Source organism: Pseudophryne corroboree, chromosome 11 (genome assembly GCF_028390025.1).
Source record: "Pseudophryne corroboree isolate aPseCor3 chromosome 11, aPseCor3.hap2, whole genome shotgun sequence".
Classification (NCBI taxonomy): domain Eukaryota; kingdom Metazoa; phylum Chordata; class Amphibia; order Anura; family Myobatrachidae; genus Pseudophryne; species Pseudophryne corroboree.
The window spans coordinates 178,530,685-178,554,392 of record NC_086454.1 but is presented as its reverse complement, the minus strand read 5'-3'; the positions used below and the strand labels follow the sequence as shown (position 1 = coordinate 178,554,392).

At 35.3% G+C, this 23,708-nt stretch overlaps 10 non-coding genes across 10 annotated transcripts; all 10 read left to right on the top strand.

Annotated features, from left to right (window-relative positions):
• The first annotated feature begins 975 nt into the window (after nt 1-975).
• On the top strand, nt 976-1,057 carry TRNAS-UGA (transfer RNA serine (anticodon UGA)). Its single transcript has one exon. It is a non-coding gene; the product is annotated as a tRNA-Ser (tRNA).
• Nucleotides 1,058-3,292: 2,235 nt separating this feature from the next.
• TRNAS-UGA (transfer RNA serine (anticodon UGA)) lies at nt 3,293-3,374 on the top strand. The gene has a single exon. It is a non-coding gene; the product is annotated as a tRNA-Ser (tRNA).
• Nucleotides 3,375-6,778: 3,404 nt separating this feature from the next.
• Nucleotides 6,779-6,860, top strand: TRNAS-UGA (transfer RNA serine (anticodon UGA)). Its single transcript has one exon. It is a non-coding gene; the product is annotated as a tRNA-Ser (tRNA).
• Nucleotides 6,861-7,940: 1,080 nt separating this feature from the next.
• On the top strand, nt 7,941-8,022 carry TRNAS-UGA (transfer RNA serine (anticodon UGA)). Its single transcript has one exon. It is a non-coding gene; the product is annotated as a tRNA-Ser (tRNA).
• A 1,083-nt stretch (nt 8,023-9,105) lies between these two features.
• TRNAS-UGA (transfer RNA serine (anticodon UGA)) lies at nt 9,106-9,184 on the top strand. Its single transcript has one exon. It is a non-coding gene; the product is annotated as a tRNA-Ser (tRNA).
• A 2,242-nt stretch (nt 9,185-11,426) lies between these two features.
• On the top strand, nt 11,427-11,508 carry TRNAS-UGA (transfer RNA serine (anticodon UGA)). The gene has a single exon. It is a non-coding gene; the product is annotated as a tRNA-Ser (tRNA).
• A 2,235-nt stretch (nt 11,509-13,743) lies between these two features.
• On the top strand, nt 13,744-13,825 carry TRNAS-UGA (transfer RNA serine (anticodon UGA)). Its single transcript has one exon. It is a non-coding gene; the product is annotated as a tRNA-Ser (tRNA).
• Nucleotides 13,826-18,391: 4,566 nt separating this feature from the next.
• On the top strand, nt 18,392-18,473 carry TRNAS-UGA (transfer RNA serine (anticodon UGA)). The gene has a single exon. It is a non-coding gene; the product is annotated as a tRNA-Ser (tRNA).
• Nucleotides 18,474-20,680: 2,207 nt separating this feature from the next.
• TRNAS-UGA (transfer RNA serine (anticodon UGA)) lies at nt 20,681-20,762 on the top strand. Its single transcript has one exon. It is a non-coding gene; the product is annotated as a tRNA-Ser (tRNA).
• Nucleotides 20,763-22,969: 2,207 nt separating this feature from the next.
• On the top strand, nt 22,970-23,051 carry TRNAS-UGA (transfer RNA serine (anticodon UGA)). The gene has a single exon. It is a non-coding gene; the product is annotated as a tRNA-Ser (tRNA).
• The last annotated feature ends 657 nt before the right edge of the window (nt 23,052-23,708 follow it).

Here is a 23,708-nt window from a genome sequence, read left to right as displayed (position 1 = left end):
AAAAGCTACCAAAAAAGGAAAACATTGATTTTGCACACAGCTTGTCAATGAAACAACATTAAGGTAGTTGTGGCCGAGTGGTTAAGGTGATGGACTCAAAATCCATTTGCTTTTCAAGCTGGTTTAAAAACGAAATGCATTCAAGATGAAGAGAATCAAAGCATGTTATGTTTAAGAATTGAGTTCTCAATCTCAGCTTAGCTCACCTACATATATATCCTGTTTTACAATGGACTTCTTTTTAAACAATATAATCTCAGACAGTGTCTTCCTGCATTCTATGTACATGCTTGTGACCTTGTATAAATGTTTCCCAGTGGCAACTTATGCATGCAGATTCTTTCTATCTGGATTTACAGCTGTAGAGATGTAATGAAAGGTAAGAAATAATGTCTGGTAATCAACAAACTATTAATTGTGCAGTGTCAGTTGTTCTAATTCCAAACTTTATTAAGGAATAGACCATAAGTTCTCAAACTCAGTCCTCAGGACCCCACACAGTGTATGTTTTGCAGGTAACCCAGCAGGTGCATAGGTGTATTAATTACTCACTGACACATTTTAAAAAGTCCACTTGTGGAGCTAATTATTTACTTGTAGTTCTGCGAAGAGACCTGCAAAACATGCACTGTGTGGGGTTCTGAGAACTGAGTTTGAGAACCTGTGGAATAGACCAATGAAAAACCTAATATATTTTAAATGATTATTATTTGATAAAATGTCCGTAAAATGTACAATACAGTTCATGAGCACTAGTGTTGGCATGGTGTGATGTTAAAGGCTCTGATTTCTAATTAATTTAGTACAAGATCAAAAGTCCTTGACACCTATATTTGACATTAAACTATACTAGCTATTATATTTCACAAAGTTTGCATATTAATATTGAAGCAAATTAAAATAAAATGTATCAGATATTTCTGCCAACAGGAAAAATGTTTTGATTTCCAAGTAGCACCATCCAATCGAGGTCAGGTAGTTGTGGCCGAGTGGTTAAGGCGATGGACTTGAAATTCATTGGGGTTTCCCTGCCCAGGTTCAAATCCTGCCAGCTACGTACTGCTTTTTATGCATGTAGAAAGCTAAGCTCATTTGTCCTTGATAACTTTATTTTCCATGAAACTAAAGTAGCTTTTACATTTCCCAAAGTTTAACTTACTGTAAAAGCTACCAAAAAAGGAAAACATTGATTTTGCACACAGCTTGTCCGTGAAACAACATTAAGGTAGTTGTGGCCGAGTGGTTAAGGTGATGGACTCAAAATCCATTTGCTTTTCAAGCTGGTTTAAAAACGAAATGCATTCAAGATGAAGAGAATCAAAGCATGTTATGTTTAAGAATTGAGTTCTCAATCTCAGCTTAGCTCACCTACATATATATCCTGTTTTACAATGGACTTCTTTTTAAACAATATAATCTCAGACAGTGTCTTCCTGCATTCTATGTACATGCTTGTGACCTTGTATAAATGTTTCCCAGTGGCAACTTATGCATGCAGATTCTTTCTATCTGGATTTACAGCTGTAGAGATGTAATGAAAGGTAAGAAATAATGTCTGGTAATCAACAAACTATTAATTGTGCAGTGTCAGTTGTTCTAATTCCAAACTTTATTAAGGAATAGACCATAAATTCTCAAACTCAGTCCTCAGGACCCCACACAGTGTATGTTTTGCAGGTAACCCAGCAGGTGCATAGGTGTATTAATTACTCACTGACACATTTTAAAAAGTCCACTTGTGGAGCTAATTATTTACTTGTGGTTCTGCGAGGAGACCTGCAAAACATGCACTGTGTGGGGTTCTGAGAACCGAGTTTGAGAACCTGTGGAATAGACCAATGAAAAACCTAATATATTTTAAATGATTATTATTTGATAAAATGTCCGTAAAATGTACAATACAGTTCATGAGCACTCGTGTTGGCATGGTGTGATGTTAAAGGCTCTGATTTCTAATTAATTTAGTACAAGATCAAAAGTCCTTGACACCTATATTTGACATTAAACTATACTAGCTATTATATTTCACAAAGTTTACATATTAATATTGAAGCAAATTAAAATAAAATGTATCAGATATTTCTGCCAACAGGAAAAATGTTTTGATTTCCAAGTAGCACCATGCAATTGAGGTCAGGTAGTTGTGGCCGAGTGGTTAAGACAATGGACTTTAAATCCATTGGGGTTTTCCTGTGCAGGTTCAAATCCTGCCAGCTACGTACTGCTTTTTATGCATAGAGAAAGCTAAGCTCATTTGTCCTTGATAACTTTATTTTCCATGAAACTAAAGTAGCTTTTACATTTCCCAAAGTTTAACTTAATGTAAAAGCTACCAAAAAAGGAAAACATTGATTTTGCACACAGCTTGTCAATGAAACAACATTAAGGTAGTTGTGGCCGAGTGGTTAAGGTGATGGACTCAAAATCCATTTGCTTTTCAAGCTGGTTTAAAAACGAAATGCATTCAAGATGAAGAGAATCTAAGCATGTTATGTTTAAGAATTGAGTTCTCAATCTCAGCTTAGCTCACCTACATATATATCCTGTTTTACAATGGACTTCTTTTTAAACAATATAATCTCAGACAGTGTCTTCCTGCATTCTATGTACATGCTTGTGACCTTGTATAAATGTTTCCCAGTGGCAACTTATGCATGCAGATTCTTTCTATCTGGATTTACAGCTGTAGAGATGTAATGAAAGGTAAGAAATAATGTCTGGTAATCAACAAACTATTAATTGTGCAGTGTCAGTTGTTCTAATTCCAAACTTTATTAAGGAATAGACCATAAGTTCTCAAACTCAGTCCTCAGGACCCCACACAGTGTATGTTTTGCAGGTAACCCAGCAGGTGCATAGGTGTATTAATTACTCACTGACACATTTTAAAAAGTCCACTTGTGGAGCTAATTATTTACTTGTAGTTCTGCGAGGAGACCTGCAAAACATGCACTGTGTGGGGTTCTGAGAACTGAGTTTGAGAACCTGTGGAATAGACCAATGAAAAACCTAATATATTTTAAATGATTATTATTTGATAAAATGACCGTAAAATGTACAATACAGTTCATGAGCACTAGTGTAGGCATGGTGTGATGTTAAAGGCTCTGATTTCTAATTAATTTAGTACAAGATCAAAAGTCCTTGACACCTATATTTGACATTAAACTATACTAGCTATTATATTTCACAAAGTTTACATAATAATATTGAAGCAAATTAAAATAAAATGTATCAGATATTTCTGCCAACAGGAAAAATGTTTTGATTTCCAAGTAACACCATCCAATTGGTAGTTGTGGCCAAGTGGTTAAGGCGATGGACTTGAAATCCATTGGGGTTTCCCCGCGCAGGTTCAAATCCTGCCAGCTACATACTGCTTTTTATGCATGTAGAAAGCTAAGCTCATTTGTCCTTGATAACTTTATTTTCCATGAAGCTAAAGTAGCTTTTACATTTCCCAAAGTTTAACTTACTGTAAAAGCTACCAAAAAAGGAAAACATTGATTTTGCACACAGCTTGTCCGTGAAACAACATTAAGGTAGTTGTGGCCGAGTGGTTAAGGTGATGGACTCAAAATCCATTTGCTTTTCAAGCTGGTTTAAAAACGAAATGCATTCAAGATGAAGAGAATCAAAGCATGTTATGTTTAAGAATTGAGTTCTCAATCTCAGCTTAGCTCACCTACATATATATCCTGTTTTACAATGGACTTCTTTTTAAACAATATAATCTCAGACAGTGTCTTCCTGCATTCTATGTACATGCTTGTGACCTTGTATAAATGTTTCCCAGTGGCAACTTATGCATGCAGATTCTTTCTATCTGGATTTACAGCTGTAGAGATGTAATGAAAGGTAAGAAATAATGTCTGGTAATCAACAAACTATTAATTGTGCAGTGTCAGTTGTTCTAATTCCAAACTTTATTAAGGAATAGACCATAAGTTCTCAAACTCAGTCCTCAGGACCCCACACAGTGTATGTTTTGCAGGTAACCCAGCAGGTGCATAGGTGTATTAATTACTCACTGACACATTTTAAAAAGTCCACTTGTGGAGCTAATTATTTACTTGTGGTTCTGCGAGGAGACCTGCAAAACATGCACTGTGTGGGGTTCTGAGAACCGAGTTTGAGAACCTGTGGAATAGACCAATGAAAAACCTAATATATTTTAAATGATTATTATTTGATAAAATGTCCGTAAAATGTACAATACAGTTCATGAGCACTCGTGTTGGCATGGTGTGATGTTAAAGGCTCTGATTTCTAATTAATTTAGTACAAGATCAAAAGTCCTTGACACCTATATTTGACATTAAACTATACTAGCTATTATATTTCACAAAGTTTACATATTAATATTGAAGCAAATTAAAATAAAATGTATCAGATATTTCTGACAACAGGAAAAATGTTTTGATTTCCAAGTAGCACCATGCAATTGAGGTCAGGTAGTTGTGGCCGAGTGGTTAAGGCAATGGACTTTAAATCCATTGGGGTTTTCCTGCGCAGGTTCAAATCCTGCCAGCTACGTACTGCTTTTTATGCATAGAGAAAGCTAAGCTCATTTGTCCTTGATAACTTTATTTTCCATGAAACTAAAGTAGCTTTTACATTTCCCAAAGTTTAACTTAATGTAAAAGCTACCAAAAAAGGAAAACATTGATTTTGCACACAGCTTGTCAATGAAACAACATTAAGGTAGTTGTGGCCGAGTGGTTAAGGTGATGGACTCAAAATCCATTTGCTTTTCAAGCTGGTTTAAAAACGAAATGCATTCAAGATGAAGAGAATCAAAGCATGTTATGTTTAAGAATTGAGTTCTCAATCTCAGCTTAGCTCACCTACATATATATCCTGTTTTACAATGGACTTCTTTTTAAACAATATAATCTCAGACAGTGTCTTCCTGCATTCTATGTACATGCTTGTGACCTTGTATAAATGTTTCCCAGTGGCAACTTATGCATGCAGATTCTTTCTATCTGGATTTACAGCTGTAGAGATGTAATGAAAGGTAAGAAATAATGTCTGGTAATCAACAAACTATTAATTGTGCAGTGTCAGTTGTTCTAATTCCAAACTTTATTAAGGAATAGACCATAAGTTCTCAAACTCAGTCCTCAGGACCCCACACAGTGTATGTTTTGCAGGTAACCCAGCAGGTGCATAGGTGTATTAATTACTCACTGACACATTTTAAAAAGTCCACTTGTGGAGCTAATTATTTACTTGTGGTTCTGCGAGGAGACCTGCAAAACATGCACTGTGTGGGGTTCTGAGAACCGAGTTTGAGAACCTGTGGAATAGACCAATGAAAAACCTAATATATTTTAAATGATTATTATTTGATAAAATGTCCGTAAAATGTACAATACAGTTCATGAGCACTCGTGTTGGCATGGTGTGATGTTAAAGGCTCTGATTTCTAATTAATTTAGTACAAGATCAAAAGTCCTTGACACCTATATTTGACATTAAACTATACTAGCTATTATATTTCACAAAGTTTACATATTAATATTGAAGCAAATTAAAATAAAATGTATCAGATATTTCTGCCAACAGGAAAAATGTTTTGATTTCCAAGTAGCACCATCCAATTGAGGTCAGGTAGTTGTGGCCGAGTGGTTAAGGCGATGGACTTTAAATCCATTGGGGTTTTCCTGCGCAGGTTCAAATCCTGCCAGCTACGTACTGCTTTTTATGCATAGAGAAAGCTAAGCTCATTTGTCCTTGATAACTTTATTTTCCATGAAACTAAAGTAGCTTTTACATTTCCCAAAGTTTAACTTAATGTAAAAGCTACCAAAAAAGGAAAACATTGATTTTGCACACAGCTTGTCAGTGAAACAACATTAAGGTAGTTGTGGCCGAGTGGTTAAGGTGATGGACTCAAAATCCATTTGCTTTTCAAGCTGGTTTAAAAACGAAATGCATTCAAGATGAAGAGAATCAAAGCATGTTATGTTTAAGAATTGAGTTCTCAATCTCAGCTTAGCTCACCTACATATATATCCTGTTTTACAATGGACTTCTTTTTAAACAATATAATCTCAGACAGTGTCTTCCTGCATTCTATGTACATGCTTGTGACCTTGTATAAATGTTTCCCAGTGGCAACTTATGCATGCAGATTCTTTCTATCTGGATTTACAGCTGTAGAGATGTAATGAAAGGTAAGAAATAATGTCTGGTAATCAACAAACTATTAATTGTGCAGTGTCAGTTGTTCTAATTCCAAACTTTATTAAGGAATAGACCATAAGTTCTCAAACTCAGTCCTCAGGTCCCCACACAGTGTATGTTTTGCAGGTAACCCAGCAGGTGCATAGGTGTATTAATTACTCACTGACACATTTTAAAAAGTCCACTTGTGGAGCTAATTATTTACTTGTAGTTCTGCGAGGAGACCTGCAAAACATGCACTGTGTGGGGTTCTGAAAACTGAGTTTGAGAACCTGTGGAATAGACCAATGAAAAACCTAATATATTTTAAATGATTATTATTTGATAAAATGTCCGTAAAATGTACAATACAGTTCATGAGCACTAGTGTTGGCATGGTGTGATGTTAAAGGCTCTGATTTCTAATTAATTTAGTACAAGATCAAAAGTCCTTGACACCTATATTTGACATTAAACTATACTAGCTATTATATTTCACAAAGTTTACATATTAATATTGAAGCAAATTAAAATAAAATGTATCAGATATTTCTGCCAACAGGAAAAATGTTTTGATTTCCAAGTAGCACCATCCAATGGAGGTCAGGTAGTTGTGGCCAAGTGGTTAAGGCAATGGACTTGAAATCCATTGGGGTTTCCCCGCGCAGGTTCAAATCCTGCCAGCTACGTACTGCTTTTTATGCATGTAGAAAGCTAAGCTCATTTGTCCTTGATAACTTTATTTTCCATGAAACTAAAGTAGCTTTTACATTTCCCAAAGTTTAACTTACTGTAAAAGCTACCAAAAAAGGAAAACATTGATTTTGCACACAGCTTGTCAGTGAAACAACATTAAGGTAGTTGTGGCCGAGTGGTTAAGGTGATGGACTCAAAATCCATTTGCTTTTCAAGCTGGTTTAAAAACGAAATGCATTCAAGATGAAGAGAATCAAAGCATGTTATGTTTAAGAATTGAGTTCTCAATCTCAGCTTAGCTCACCTACATATATATCCTGTTTTACAATGGACTTCTTTTTAAACAATATAATCTCAGACAGTGTCTTCCTGCATTCTATGTACATGCTTGTGACCTTGTATAAATGTTTCCCAGTGGCAACTTATGCATGCAGATTCTTTCTATCTGGATTTACAGCTGTAGAGATGTAATGAAAGGTAAGAAATAATGTCTGGTAATCAACAAACTATTAATTGTGCAGTGTCAGTTGTTCTAATTCCAAACTTTATTAAGGAATAGACCATAAGTTCTCAAACTCAGTCCTCAGGACCCCACACAGTGTATGTTTTGCAGGTAACCCAGCAGGTGCATAGGTGTATTAATTACTCACTGACACATTTTAAAAAGTCCACTTGTGGAGCTAATTATTTACTTGTAGTTCTGCGAGGAGACCTGCAAAACATGCACTGTGTGGGGTTCTGAGAACTGAGTTTGAGAACCTGTGGATTAGACCAATGAAAAACCTAATATATTTTAAATGATTATTATTTGATAAAATGTCCGTAAAATGTACAATACAGTTCATGAGCACTAGTGTTGGCATGGTGTGATGTTAAAGGCTCTGATTTCTAATTAATTTAGTACAAGATCAAAAGTCCTTGACACCTATATTTGACATTAAACTATACTAGCTATTATATTTCACAAAGTTTACATATTAATATTGAAGCAAATTAAAATAAAATGTATCAGATATTTCTGCCAACAGGAAAAATGTTTTAATTTCCAAGTAGCACCATCCAATGGAGGTCAGGTAGTTGTGGCCGAGTGGTTAAGGTGATGGACTTGAAATCCATTGGGGTTTCCCCGCGCAGGTACAAATCCTGCCAGCTACGTACTTCTTTTTATGCATGTAGAAAGGTAAGCTCATTTGTCCTTGATAACTTTATTTTCCGTGAAACTAAAGTAGCTTTTACATTTCCCAAAGTTTAACTTACTGTAAAAGCTACCAAAAAAGGAAAACATTGATTTTGCACACAGCTTGTCAGTGAAACAACATTAAGGTAGTTGTGGCCGAGTGGTTAAGGTGATGGACTCAAAATCCATTTGCTTTTCAAGCTGGTTTAAAAACGAAATGCATTCAAGATGAAGAGAATCAAAGCATGTTATGTTTAAGAATTGAGTTCTCAATCTCAGCTTAGCTCACCTACATATATATCCTGTTTTACAATGGACTTCTTTTTAAACCATATAATCTCAGACAGTGTCTTCCTGCATTCTATGTACATGCTTGTGACCTTGTATAAATGTTTCCCAGTGGCAACTTATGCATGCAGATTCTTTCTATCTGGATTTACAGCTGTAGAGATGTAATGAAAGGTAAGAAATAATGTCTGGTAATCAACAAACTATTAATTGTGCAGTGTCAGTTGTTCTAATTCCAAACTTTATTAAGGAATAGACCATAAGTTCTCAAACTCAGTCCTCAGGACCCCACACAGTGTATGTTTTGCAGGTAACCCAGCAGGTGCATAGGTGTATTAATTACTCACTGACACATTTTAAAAAGTCCACTTGTGGAGCTAATTATTTACTTGTAGTTCTGCGAGGAGACCTGCAAAACATGCACTGTGTGGGGTTCTGAGAACTGAGTTTGAGAACCTGTGAAATAGACCAATGAAAAACCTAATATATTTTAAATGATTATTATTTGATAAAATGTCCGTAAAATGTACAATACAGTTCATGAGCACTAGTGTTGGCATGGTGTGATGTTAAAGGCTCTGATTTCTAATTAATTTAGTACAAGATCAAAAGTCCTTGACACCTATATTCGACATTAAACTATACTAGCTATTATATTTCACAAAGTTTACATATTAATATTGAAGCAAATTAAAATAAAATGTATCAGATATTTCTGCCAACAGGAAAAATGTTTTGATTTCCAAGTAGCACCACCCAATTAAGGTCAGGTAGTTGTGGCCGAGTGGTTAAGGCGATGGACTTGAAATCCATTTGGGTTTCACCGCGCAGGTTCAAATCCTGCCAGCAACGTACTGCTTTTTATGCATGTAGAAAGCTAAGCTCATTTGTCCTTGATAACTTTATTTTCCATGAAACTAAAGTAGCTTTTACATTTCCCAAAGTTTAACTTACTGTAAAAGCTACCAAAAAAGGAAAACATTGATTTTGCACACAGCTTGTCAGTGAAACAACATTAAGGTAGTTGTGGCCGAGTGGTTAAGGTGATGGACTCAAAATCCATTTGCTTTTCAAGCTGGTTTAAAAACGAAATGCATTCAAGATGAAGAGAATCAAAGCATGTTATGTTTAAGAATTGAGTTCTCAACCTCAGCTTAGCTCACCTACATATATATCCTGTTTTACAATGGACTTCTTTTTAAACAATATAATCTCAGACAGTGTCTTCCTGCATTCTATGTACATGCTTGTGACCTTGTATAAATGTTTCCCAGTGGCAACTTATGCATGCAGATTCTTTCTATCTGGATTTACAGCTGTAGAGATGTAATGAAAGGTAAGAAATAATGTCTGGTAATCAACAAACTATTAATTGTGCAGTGTCAGTTGTTCTAATTCCAAACTTTATTAAGGCATAGACCATAAGTTCTCAAACTCAGTCCTCAGGACCCCACACAGTGTATGTTTTGCAGGTAACCCAGCAGGTGCATAGGTGTATTAATTACTCACTGACACATTTTAAAAAGTCCACTTGTGGAGCTAATTATTTACTTGTGGTTCTGCGAGGAGACCTGCAAAACATGCACTGTGTGGGGTTCTGAGAACCGAGTTTGAGAACCTGTGGAATAGACCAATGAAAAACCTAATATATTTTAAATGATTATTATTTGATAAAATGTCCGTAAAATGTACAATACAGTTCATGAGCACTCGTGTTGGCATGGTGTGATGTTAAAGGCTCTGATTTCTAATTAATTTAGTACAAGATCAAAAGTCCTTGACACCTATATTTGACATTAAACTATACTAGCTATTATATTTCACAAAGTTTACATATTAATATTGAAGCAAATTAAAATAAAATGTATCAGATATTTCTGCCAACAGGAAAAATGTTTTGATTTCCAAGTAGCACCATGCAATTGAGGTCAGGTAGTTGTGGCCGAGTGGTTAAGGCAATGGATTTTAAATCCATTGGGGTTTTCCTGCGCAGGTTCAAATCCTGCCAGCTACGTACTGCTTTTTATGCATAGAGAAAGCTAAGCTCATTTGTCCTTGATAATTTTATTTTCCATGAAACTAAAGTAGCTTTTACATTTCCCAAAGTTTAACTTAATGTAAAAGCTACCAAAAAAGGAAAACATTGATTTTGCACACAGCTTGTCAATGAAACAACATTAAGGTAGTTGTGGCCGAGTGGTTAAGGTGATGGACTCAAAATCCATTTGCTTTTCAAGCTGGTTTAAAAACGAAATGCATTCAAGATGAAGAGAATCAAAGCATGTTATGTTTAAGAATTGAGTTCTCAATCTCAGCTTAGCTCACCTACATATATATCCTGTTTTACAATGGACTTCTTTTTAAACAATATAATCTCAGACAGTGTCTTCCTGCATTCTATGTACATGCTTGTGACCTTGTATAAATGTTTCCCAGTGGCAACTTATGCATGCAGATTCTTTCTATCTGGATTTACAGCTGTAGAGATGTAATGAAAGGTAAGAAATAATGTCTGGTAATCAACAAACTATTAATTGTGCAGTGTCAGTTGTTCTAATTCCAAACTTTATTAAGGAATAGACCATAAGTTCTCAAACTCAGTCCTCAGGACCCCACACAGTGTATGTTTTGCAGGTAACCCAGCAGGTGCATAGGTGTATTAATTACTCAATGACACATTTTAAAAAGTCCACTTGTGGAGCTAATTATTTACTTGTAGTTCTGCGAAGAGACCTGCAAAACATGCACTGTGTGGGGTTCTGAGAACTGAGTTTGAGAACCTGTGGAATAGGCCAATGAAAAACCTAATATATTTTAAATGATTATTATTTGATAAAATGTCCGTAAAATGTACAATACAGTTCATGAGCACTAGTGTTGGCATGGTGTGATGTTAAAGGCTCTGATTTCTAATTAATTTAGTACAAGATCAAAAGTCCTTGACACCTATATTTGACATTAAACTATACTAGCTATTATATTTCACAAAGTTTGCATATTAATATTGAAGCAAATTAAAATAAAATGTATCAGATATTTCTGCCAACAGGAAAAATGTTTTGATTTCCAAGTAGCACCATCCAATCGAGGTCAGGTAGTTGTGGCCGAGTGGTTAAGGCGATGGACTTGAAATTCATTGGGGTTTCCCTGCCCAGGTTCAAATCCTGCCAGCTACATACTGCTTTTTATGCATGTAGAAAGCTAAGCTCATTTGTCCTTGATAACTTTATTTTCCATGAAACTAAAGTAGCTTTTACATTTCCCAAAGTTTAACTTACTGTAAAAGCTACCAAAAAAGGAAAACATTGATTTTGCACACAGCTTGTCCGTGAAACAACATTAAGGTAGTTGTGGCCGAGTGGTTAAGGTGATGGACTCAAAATCCATTTGCTTTTCAAGCTGGTTTAAAAACGAAATGCATTCAAGATGAAGAGAATCAAAGCATGTTATGTTTAAGAATTGAGTTCTCAATCTCAGCTTAGCTCACCTACATATATATCCTGTTTTACAATGGACTTCTTTTTAAACAATATAATCTCAGACAGTGTCTTCCTGCATTCTATGTACATGCTTGTGACCTTGTATAAATGTTTCCCAGTGGCAACTTATGCATGCAGATTCTTTCTATCTGGATTTACAGCTGTAGAGATGTAATGAAAGGTAAGAAATAATGTCTGGTAATCAACAAACTATTAATTGTGCAGTGTCAGTTGTTCTAATTCCAAACTTTATTAAGGAATAGACCATAAGTTCTCAAACTCAGTCCTCAGGACCCCACACAGTGTATGTTTTGCAGGTAACCCAGCAGGTGCATAGGTGTATTAATTACTCACTGACACATTTTAAAAAGTCCACTTGTGGAGCTAATTATTTACTTGTGGTTCTGCGAGGAGACCTGCAAAACATGCACTGTGTGGGGTTCTGAGAACCGAGTTTGAGAACCTGTGGAATAGACCAATGAAAAACCTAATATATTTTAAATGATTATTATTTGATAAAATGTCCGTAAAATGTACAATACAGTTCATGAGCACTCGTGTTGGCATGGTGTGATGTTAAAGGCTCTGATTTCTAATTAATTTAGTACAAGATCAAAAGTCCTTGACACCTATATTTGACATTAAACTATACTAGCTATTATATTTCACAAAGTTTACATATTAATATTGAAGCAAATTAAAATAAAATGTATCAGATATTTCTGCCAACAGGAAAAATGTTTTGATTTCCAAGTAGCACCATGCAATTGAGGTCAGGTAGTTGTGGCCGAGTGGTTAAGGCAATGGACTTTAAATCCATTGGGGTTTTCCTGTGCAGGTTCAAATCCTGCCAGCTACGTACTGCTTTTTATGCATAGAGAAAGCTAAGCTCATTTGTCCTTGATAACTTTATTTTCCATGAAACTAAAGTAGCTTTTACATTTCCCAAAGTTTAACTTAATGTAAAAGCTACCAAAAAAGGAAAACATTGATTTTGCACACAGCTTGTCAATGAAACAACATTAAGGTAGTTGTGGCCGAGTGGTTAAGGTGATGGACTCAAAATCCATTTGCTTTTCAAGCTGGTTTAAAAACGAAATGCATTCAAGATGAAGAGAATCTAAGCATGTTATGTTTAAGAATTGAGTTCTCAATCTCAGCTTAGCTCACCTACATATATATCCTGTTTTACAATGGACTTCTTTTTAAACAATATAATCTCAGACAGTGTCTTCCTGCATTCTATGTACATGCTTGTGACCTTGTATAAATGTTTCCCAGTGGCAACTTATGCATGCAGATTCTTTCTATCTGGATTTACAGCTGTAGAGATGTAATGAAAGGTAAGAAATAATGTCTGGTAATCAACAAACTATTAATTGTGCAGTGTCAGTTGTTCTAATTCCAAACTTTATTAAGGAATAGACCATAAGTTCTCAAACTCAGTCCTCAGGACCCCACACAGTGTATGTTTTGCAGGTAACCCAGCAGGTGCATAGGTGTATTAATTACTCACTGACACATTTTAAAAAGTCCACTTGTGGAGCTAATTATTTACTTGTAGTTCTGCGAGGAGACCTGCAAAACATGCACTGTGTGGGGTTCTGAGAACTGAGTTTGAGAACCTGTGGAATAGACCAATGAAAAACCTAATATATTTTAAATGATTATTATTTGATAAAATGTCCGTAAAATGTACAATACAGTTCATGAGCACTAGTGTAGGCATGGTGTGATGTTAAAGGCTCTGATTTCTAATTAATTTAGTACAAGATCAAAAGTCCTTGACACCTATATTTGACATTAAACTATACTAGCTATTATATTTCACAAAGTTTACATAATAATATTGAAGCAAATTAAAATAAAATGTATCAGATATTTCTGCCAACAGGAAAAATGTTTTGATTTCCAAGTAACACCATCCAATTGGTAGTTGTGGCCAAGTGGTTAAGGCGATGGACTTGAAATCCATTGGGGTTTCCCCGCGCAGGTTCAAATCCTGCCAGCTACATACTGCTTTTTATGCATGTAGAAAGCTAAGCTCATTTGTCCTTGATAACTTTATTTTCCATGAAGCTAAAGTAGCTTTTACATTTCCCAAAGTTTAACTTACTGTAAAAGCTACCAAAAAAGGAAAACATTGATTTTGCACACAGCTTGTCCGTGAAACAACATTAAGGTAGTTGTGGCCGAGTGGTTAAGGTGATGGACTCAAAATCCATTTGCTTTTCAAGCTGGTTTAAAAACGAAATGCATTCAAGATGAAGAGAATCAAAGCATGTTATGTTTAAGAATTGAGTTCTCAATCTCAGCTTAGCTCACCTACATATATATCCTGTTTTACAATGGACTTCTTTTTAAACAATATAATCTCAGACAGTGTCTTCCTGCATTCTATGTACATGCTTGTGACCTTGTATAAATGTTTCCCAGTGGCAACTTATGCATGCAGATTCTTTCTATCTGGATTTACAGCTGTAGAGATGTAATGAAAGGTAAGAAATAATGTCTGGTAATCAACAAACTATTAATTGTGCAGTGTCAGTTGTTCTAATTCCAAACTTTATTAAGGAATAGACCATAAGTTCTCAAACTCAGTCCTCAGGACCCCACACAGTGTATGTTTTGCAGGTAACCCAGCAGGTGCATAGGTGTATTAATTACTCACTGACACATTTTAAAAAGTCCACTTGTGGAGCTAATTATTTACTTGTGGTTCTGCGAGGAGACCTGCAAAACATGCACTGTGTGGGGTTCTGAGAACCGAGTTTGAGAACCTGTGGAATAGACCAATGAAAAACCTAATATATTTTAAATGATTATTATTTGATAAAATGTCCGTAAAATGTACAATACAGTTCATGAGCACTCGTGTTGGCATGGTGTGATGTTAAAGGCTCTGATTTCTAATTAATTTAGTACAAGATCAAAAGTCCTTGACACCTATATTTGACATTAAACTATACTAGCTATTATATTTCACAAAGTTTACATATTAATATTGAAGCAAATTAAAATAAAATGTATCAGATATTTCTGACAACAGGAAAAATGTTTTGATTTCCAAGTAGCACCATGCAATTGAGGTCAGGTAGTTGTGGCCGAGTGGTTAAGGCAATGGACTTTAAATCCATTGGGGTTTTCCTGCGCAGGTTCAAATCCTGCCAGCTACGTACTGCTTTTTATGCATAGAGAAAGCTAAGCTCATTTGTCCTTGATAACTTTATTTTCCATGAAACTAAAGTAGCTTTTACATTTCCCAAAGTTTAACTTAATGTAAAAGCTACCAAAAAAGGAAAACATTGATTTTGCACACAGCTTGTCAATGAAACAACATTAAGGTAGTTGTGGCCGAGTGGTTAAGGTGATGGACTCAAAATCCATTTGCTTTTCAAGCTGGTTTAAAAACGAAATGCATTCAAGATGAAGAGAATCAAAGCATGTTATGTTTAAGAATTGAGTTCTCAATCTCAGCTTAGCTCACCTACATATATATCCTGTTTTACAATGGACTTCTTTTTAAACAATATAATCTCAGACAGTGTCTTCCTGCATTCTATGTACATGCTTGTGACCTTGTATAAATGTTTCCCAGTGGCAACTTATGCATGCAGATTCTTTCTATCTGGATTTACAGCTGTAGAGATGTAATGAAAGGTAAGAAATAATGTCTGGTAATCAACAAACTATTAATTGTGCAGTGTCAGTTGTTCTAATTCCAAACTTTATTAAGGAATAGACCATAAGTTCTCAAACTCAGTCCTCAGGACCCCACACAGTGTATGTTTTGCAGGTAACCCAGCAGGTGCATAGGTGTATTAATTACTCACTGACACATTTTAAAAAGTCCACTTGTGGAGCTAATTATTTACTTGTGGTTCTGCGAGGAGACCTGCAAAACATGCACTGTGTGGGGTTCTGAGAACCGAGTTTGAGAACCTGTGGAATAGACCAATGAAAAACCTAATATATTTTAAATGATTATTATTTGATAAAATGTCCGTAAAATGTACAATACAGTTCATGAGCACTCGTGTTGGCATGGTGTGATGTTAAAGGCTCTGATTTCTAATTAATTTAGTACAAGATCAAAAGTCCTTGACACCTATATTTGACATTAAACTATACTAGCTATTATATTTCACAAAGTTTACATATTAATATTGAAGCAAATTAAAATAAAATGTATCAGATATTTCTGCCAACAGGAAAAATGTTTTGATTTCCAAGTAGCACCATCCAATTGAGGTCAGGTAGTTGTGGCCGAGTGGTTAAGGCGATGGACTTTAAATCCATTGGGGTTTTCCTGCGCAGGTTCAAATCCTGCCAGCTACGTACTGCTTTTTATGCATAGAGAAAGCTAAGCTCATTTGTCCTTGATAACTTTATTTTCCATGAAACTAAAGTAGCTTTTACATTTCCCAAAGTTTAACTTAATGTAAAAGCTACCAAAAAAGGAAAACATTGATTTTGCACACAGCTTGTCAGTGAAACAACATTAAGGTAGTTGTGGCCGAGTGGTTAAGGTGATGGACTCAAAATCCATTTGCTTTTCAAGCTGGTTTAAAAACGAAATGCATTCAAGATGAAGAGAATCAAAGCATGTTATGTTTAAGAATTGAGTTCTCAATCTCAGCTTAGCTCACCTACATATATATCCTGTTTTACAATGGACTTCTTTTTAAACAATATAATCTCAGACAGTGTCTTCCTGCATTCTATGTACATGCTTGTGACCTTGTATAAATGTTTCCCAGTGGCAACTTATGCATGCAGATTCTTTCTATCTGGATTTACAGCTGTAGAGATGTAATGAAAGGTAAGAAATAATGTCTGGTAATCAACAAACTATTAATTGTGCAGTGTCAGTTGTTCTAATTCCAAACTTTATTAAGGAATAGACCATAAGTTCTCAAACTCAGTCCTCAGGACCCCACACAGTGTATGTTTTGCAGGTAACCCAGCAGGTGCATAGGTGTATTAATTACTCACTGACACATTTTAAAAAGTCCACTTGTGGAGCTAATTATTTACTTGTGGTTCTGCGAGGAGACCTGCAAAACATGCACTGTGTGGGGTTCTGAGAACCGAGTTTGAGAACCTGTGGAATAGACCAATGAAAAACCTAATATATTTTAAATGATTATTATTTGATAAAATGTCCGTAAAATGTACAATACAGTTCATGAGCACTCGTGTTGGCATGGTGTGATGTTAAAGGCTCTGATTTCTAATTAATTTAGTACAAGATCAAAAGTCCTTGACACCTATATTTGACATTAAACTATACTAGCTATTATATTTCACAAAGTTTACATATTAATATTAAAGCAAATTAAAATAAAATGTATCAGATATTTCTGCCAACAGGAAAAATGTTTTGATTTCCAAGTAGCACCATGCGATTGAGGTCAGGTAGTTGTGGCCGAGTGGTTAAGGCAATGAACTTTAAATCCATTGGGGTTTTCCTGCGCAGGTTCAAATCCTGCCAGCTACGTACTGCTTTTTATGCATAGAGAAAGCTAAGCTCATTTGTCCTTGATAACTTTATTTTCCATGAAACTAAAGTAGCTTTTACATTTCCCAAAGTTTAACTTAATGTAAAAGCTACCAAAAAAGGAAAACATTGATTTTGCACACAGCTTGTCAATGAAACAACATTAAGGTAGTTGTGGCCGAGTGGTTAAGGTGATGGACTCAAAATCCATTTGCTTTTCAAGCTGGTTTAAAAACGAAATGCATTCAAGATGAAGAGAATCAAAGCATGTTATGTTTAAGAATTGAGTTCTCAATCTCAGCTTAGCTCACCTACATATATATCCTGTTTTACAATGGACTTCTTTTTAAACAATATAATCTCAGACAGTGTCTTCCTGCATTCTATGTACATGCTTGTGACCTTGTATAAATGTTTCCCAGTGGCAACTTATGCATGCAGATTCTTTCTATCTGGATTTACAGCTGTAGAGATGTAATGAAAGGTAAGAAATAATGTCTGGTAATCAACAAACTATTAATTGTGCAGTGTCAGTTGTTCTAATTCCAAACTTTATTAAGGAATAGACCATAAGTTCTCAAACTCAGTCCTCAGGACCCCACACAGTGTATGTTTTGCAGGTAACCCAGCAGGTGCATAGGTGTATTAATTACTCACTGACACATTTTAAAAAGTCCACTTGTGGAGCTAATTATTTACTTGTAGTTCTGCGAGGAGACCTGCAAAACATGCACTGTGTGGGGTTCTGAGAACTGAGTTTGAGAACCTGTGGAATAGACCAATGAAAAACCTAATATATTTTAAATGATTATTATTTGATAAAATGTCCGTAAAATGTACAATACAGTTCATGAGCACTAGTGTTGGCATGGTGTGATGTTAAAGGCTCTGATTTCTAATTAATTTAGTACAAGATCAAAAGTCCTTGACACCTATATTTGACATTAAACTATACTAGCTATTATATTTCACAAAGTTTACATATTAATATTGAAGCAAATTAAAATAAAATGTATCAGATATTTCTGCCAACAGGAAAAATGTTTTGATTTCCAAGTAGCACCATCCAATTGAGGTCAGGTAGTTGTGGCCGAGTGGTTAAGGCAATGGACTTGAAATCCATTGGGGTTTCCCCGCGCAGGTTCAAATCCTGCCAGCTACGTACTGCTTTTTATGCATGTAGAAAGCTAAGCTCATTTGTCCTTGATAACTTTATTTTCCATGAAACTAAAGTAGCTTTTACATTTCCCAAAGTTTAACTTACTGTAAAAGCTACCAAAAAAGGAAAACATTGATTTTGCACACAGCTTGTCCGTGAAACAACATTAAGGTAGTTGTGGCCGAGTGGTTAAGGTGATGGACTCAAAATCCATTTGCTTTTCAAGCTGGTTTAAAAACGAAATGCATTCAAGATGAAGAGAATCAAAGCATGTTATGTTTAAGAATTGAGTTCTCAATCTCAGCTTAGCTCACCTACATATATATCCTGTTTTACAATGGACTTCTTTTTAAACAATATAATCTCAGACAGTGTCTTCCTGCATTCTATGTACATGCTTGTGACCTTGTATAAATGTTTCCCAGTGGCAACTTATGCATGCAGATTCTTTCTATCTTGATTTACAGCTGTAGAGATGTAATGAAAGGTAAGAAATAATGTCTGGTAATCAACAAACTATTAATTGTGCAGTGTCAGTTGTTCTAATTCCAAACTTTATTAAGGAATAGACCATAAGTTCTCAAACTCAGTCCTCAGGACCCCACACAGTGTATGTTTTGCAGGTAACCCAGCAGGTGCATAGGTGTATTAATTACTCACTGACACATTTTAAAAAGTCCACTTGTGGAGCTAATTATTTACTTGTGGTTCTGCGAGGAGACCTGCAAAACATGCACTGTGTGGGGTTCTGAGAACCGAGTTTGAGAACCTGTGGAATAGACCAATGAAAAACCTAATATATTTTAAATGATTATTATTTGATAAAATGTCCGTAAAATGTACAATACAGTTCATGAGCACTAGTGTTGGCATGGTGTGATGTTAAAGGCTCTGATTTCTAATTAATTTAGTACAAGATCAAAAGTCCTTGACACCTATATTTGACATTAAACTATACTAGCTATTATATTTCACAAAGTTTACATATTAATATTGAAGCAAATTAAAATAAAATGTATCAGATATTTCTGCCAACAGGAAAAATGTTTTGATTTCCAAGTAGCACCATGCAATTGAGGTCAGGTAGTTGTGGCCGAGTTGTGGCCGAGGTTCAAATCCTGCCAGCTACGTACTGCTTTTTATGCATAGAGAAAGCTAAGCTCATTTGTCCTTGATAACTTTATTTTCCATGAAACTAAAGTAGCTTTTACATTTCCCAAAGTTTAACTTAATGTAAAAGCTACCAAAAAAGGAAAACATTGATTTTGCACACAGCTTGTCAATGAAACAACATTAAGGTAGTTGTGGCCGAGTGGTTAAGGTGATGGACTCAAAATCCATTTGCTTTTCAAGCTGGTTTAAAAACGAAATGCATTCAAGATGAAGAGAATCAAAGCATGTTATGTTTAAGAATTGAGTTCTCAATCTCAGCTTAGCTCACCTACATATATATCCTGTTTTACAATGGACTTCTTTTTAAACAATATAATCTCAGACAGTGTCTTCCTGCATTCTATGTACATGCTTGTGACCTTGTATAAATGTTTCCCAGTGGCAACTTATGCATGCAGATTCTTTCTATCTGGATTTACAGCTGTAGAGATGTAATGAAAGGTAAGAAATAATGTCTGGTAATCAACAAACTATTAATTGTGCAGTGTCAGTTGTTCTAATTCCAAACTTTATTAAGGAATAGACCATAAGTTCTCAAACTCAGTCCTCAGGACCCCACACAGTGTATGTTTTGCAGGTAACCCAGCAGGTGCATAGGTGTATTAATTACTCACTGACACATTTTAAAAAGTCCACTTGTGGAGCTAATTATTTACTTGTAGTTCTGCGAGGAGACCTGCAAAACATGCACTGTGTGGGGTTCTGAGAACTGAGTTTGAGAACCTGTGGAATAGACCAATGAAAAACCTAATATATTTTAAATGATTATTATTTGATAAAATGTCCGTAAAATGTACAATACAGTTCATGAGCACTAGTGTTGGCATGGTGTGATGTTAAAGGCTCTGATTTCTAATTAATTTAGTACAAGATCAAAAGTCCTTGACACCTATATTTGACATTAAACTATACTAGCTATTATATTTCACAAAGTTTACATATTAATATTGAAGCAAATTAAAATAAAATGTATCAGATATTTCTGCCAACAGGAAAAATGTTTTGATTTCCAAGTAGCACCATCCAATTGAGGTCAGGTAGTTGTGGCCGAGTGGTTAAGGCGATGGACTTGAAATCCATTGGGGTTTCCCCGCGCAGGTTCAAATCCTGCCAGCTACGTACTGCTTTTTATGCATAGAGAAAGCTAAGCTCATTTGTCCTTGATAACTTTATTTTCCATGAAACTAAAGTAGCTTTTACATTTCCCAAAGTTTAACTTACTGTAAAAGCTACCAAAAAAGGAAAACATTGATTTTGCACACAGCTTGTCAATGAAACAACATTAAGGTAGTTGTGGCCGAGTGGTTAAGGTGATGGACTCAAAATCCATTTGCTTTTCAAGCTGGTTTAAAAACAAAATGCATTCAAGATGAAGAGAATCAAAGCATGTTATGTTTAAGAATTGAGTTCTCAATCTCAGCTTAGCTCACCTACATATATATCCTGTTTTACAATGGACTTCTTTTTAAACAATATAATCTCAGACAGTGTCTTCCTGCATTCTATGTACATGCTTGTGACCTTGTATAAATGTTTCCCAGTGGCAACTTATGCATGCAGATTCTTTCTATCTGGATTTACAGCTGTAGAGATGTAATGAAAGGTAAGAAATAATGTCTGGTAATCAACAAACTATTAATTGTGCAGTGTCAGTTGTTCTAATTCCAAACTTTATTAAGGAATAGACCATAAGTTCTCAAACTCAGTCCTCAGGACCCCACACAGTGTATGTTTTGCAGGTAACCCAGCAGGTGCATAGGTGTATTAATTACTCACTGACACATTTTAAAAAGTCCACTTGTGGAGCTAATTATTTACTTGTGGTTCTGCGAGGAGACCTGCAAAACATGCACTGTGTGGGGTTCTGAGAACCGAGTTTGAGAACCTGTGGAATAGACCAATGAAAAACCTAATATATTTTAAATGATTATTATTTGATAAAATGTCCGTAAAATGTACAATACAGTTCATGAGCACTCGTGTTGGCATGGTGTGATGTTAAAGGCTCTGATTTCTAATTAATTTAGTACAAGATCAAAAGTCCTTGACACCTATATTTGACATTAAACTATACTAGCTATTATATTTCACAAAGTTTACATATTAATATTGAAGCAAATTAAAATAAAATGTATCAGATATTTCTGCCAACAGGAAAAATGTTTTGATTTCCAAGTAGCACCATGCAATTGAGGTCAGGTAGTTGTGGCCGAGTTGTGGCCGAGGTTCAAATCCTGCCAGCTACGTACTGCTTTTTATGCATAGAGAAAGCTAAGCTCATTTGTCCTTGATAACTTTATTTTCCATGAAACTAAAGTAGCTTTTACATTTCCCAAAGTTTAACTTAATGTAAAAGCTACCAAAAAAGGAAAACATTGATTTTGCACACAGCTTGTCAATGAAACAACATTAAGGTAGTTGTGGCCGAGTGGTTAAAGTGATGGACTCAAAATCCATTTGCTTTTCAAGCTGGTTTAAAAACGAAATGCATTCAAGATGAAGAGAATCAAAGCATGTTATGTTTAAGAATTGAGTTCTCAATCTCAGCTTAGCTCACCTACATATATATCCTGTTTTACAATGGACTTCTTTTTAAACAATATAATCTCAGACAGTGTCTTCCTGCATTCTATGTACATGCTTGTGACCTTGTATAAATGTTTCCCAGTGGCAACTTATGCATGCAGATTCTTTCTATCTGGATTTACAGCTGTAGAGATGTAATGAAAGGTAAGAAATAATGTCTGGTAATCAACAAACTATTAATTGTGCAGTGTCAGTTGTTCTAATTCCAAACTTTATTAAGGAATAGACCATAAGTTCTCAAACTCAGTCCTCAGGACCCCACACAGTGTATGTTTTGCAGGTAACCCAGCAGGTGCATAGGTGTATTAATTACTCACTGACACATTTTAAAAAGTCCACTTGTGGAGCTAATTATTTACTTGTAGTTCTGCGAGGAGACCTGCAAAACATGCACTGTGTGGGGTTCTGAGAACTGAGTTTGAGAACCTGTAGAATAGACCAATGAAAAACCTAATATATTTTAAATGATTATTATTTGATAAAATGTCCGTAAAATGTACAATACAGTTCATGAGCACTAGTGTTGGCATGGTGTGATGTTAAAGGCTCTGATTTCTAATTAATTTAGTACAAGATCAAAAGTCCTTGACACCTATATTTGACATTAAACTATACTAGCTATTATATTTCACAAAGTTTACATATTAATATTGAAGCAAATTAAAATAAAATGTATCAGATATTTCTGCCAACAGGAAAAATGTTTTGATTTCCAAGTAGCACCATCCAATTGAGGTCAGGTAGTTGTGGCCGAGTGGTTAAGGCGATGGACTTGAAATCCATTGGGGTTTCCCCGCGCAGGTTCAAATCCTGCCAGCTACGTACTGCTTTTTATGCATGTAGAAAGCTAAGCTCATTTGTCCTTGATAACTTTATTTTCCATGAAACTAAAGTAGCTTTTACATTTCCCAAAGTTTAACTTACTGTAAAAGCTACCAAAAAAGGAAAACATTGATTTTGCACACAGCTTGTCCGTAAAACAACATTAAGGTAGTTGTGGCCGAGTGGTTAAGGTGATGGACTCAAAATCCATTTGCTTTTCAAGCTGGTTTAAAAACGAAATGCATTCAAGATGAAGAGAATCAAAGCATGTTATGTTTAAGAATTGAGTTCTCAATCTCAGCTTAGCTCACCTACATATATATCCTGTTTTACAATGGACTTCTTTTTAAACAATATAATCTCAGACAGTGTCTTCCTGCATTCTATGTACATGCTTGTGACCTTGTATAAATGTTTCCCAGTGGCAACTTATGCATGCAGATTCTTTCTATCTGGATTTACAGCTGTAGAGATGTAATGAAAGGTAAGAAATAATGTCTGGTAATCAACAAACTATTAATTGTGCAGTGTCAGTTGTTCTAATTCCAAACTTTATTAAGGAATAGACCATAAGTTCTCAAACTCAGTCCTCAGGACCCCACACAGTGTATGTTTTGCAGGTAACCCAGCAGGTGCATAGGTGTATTAATTACTCAC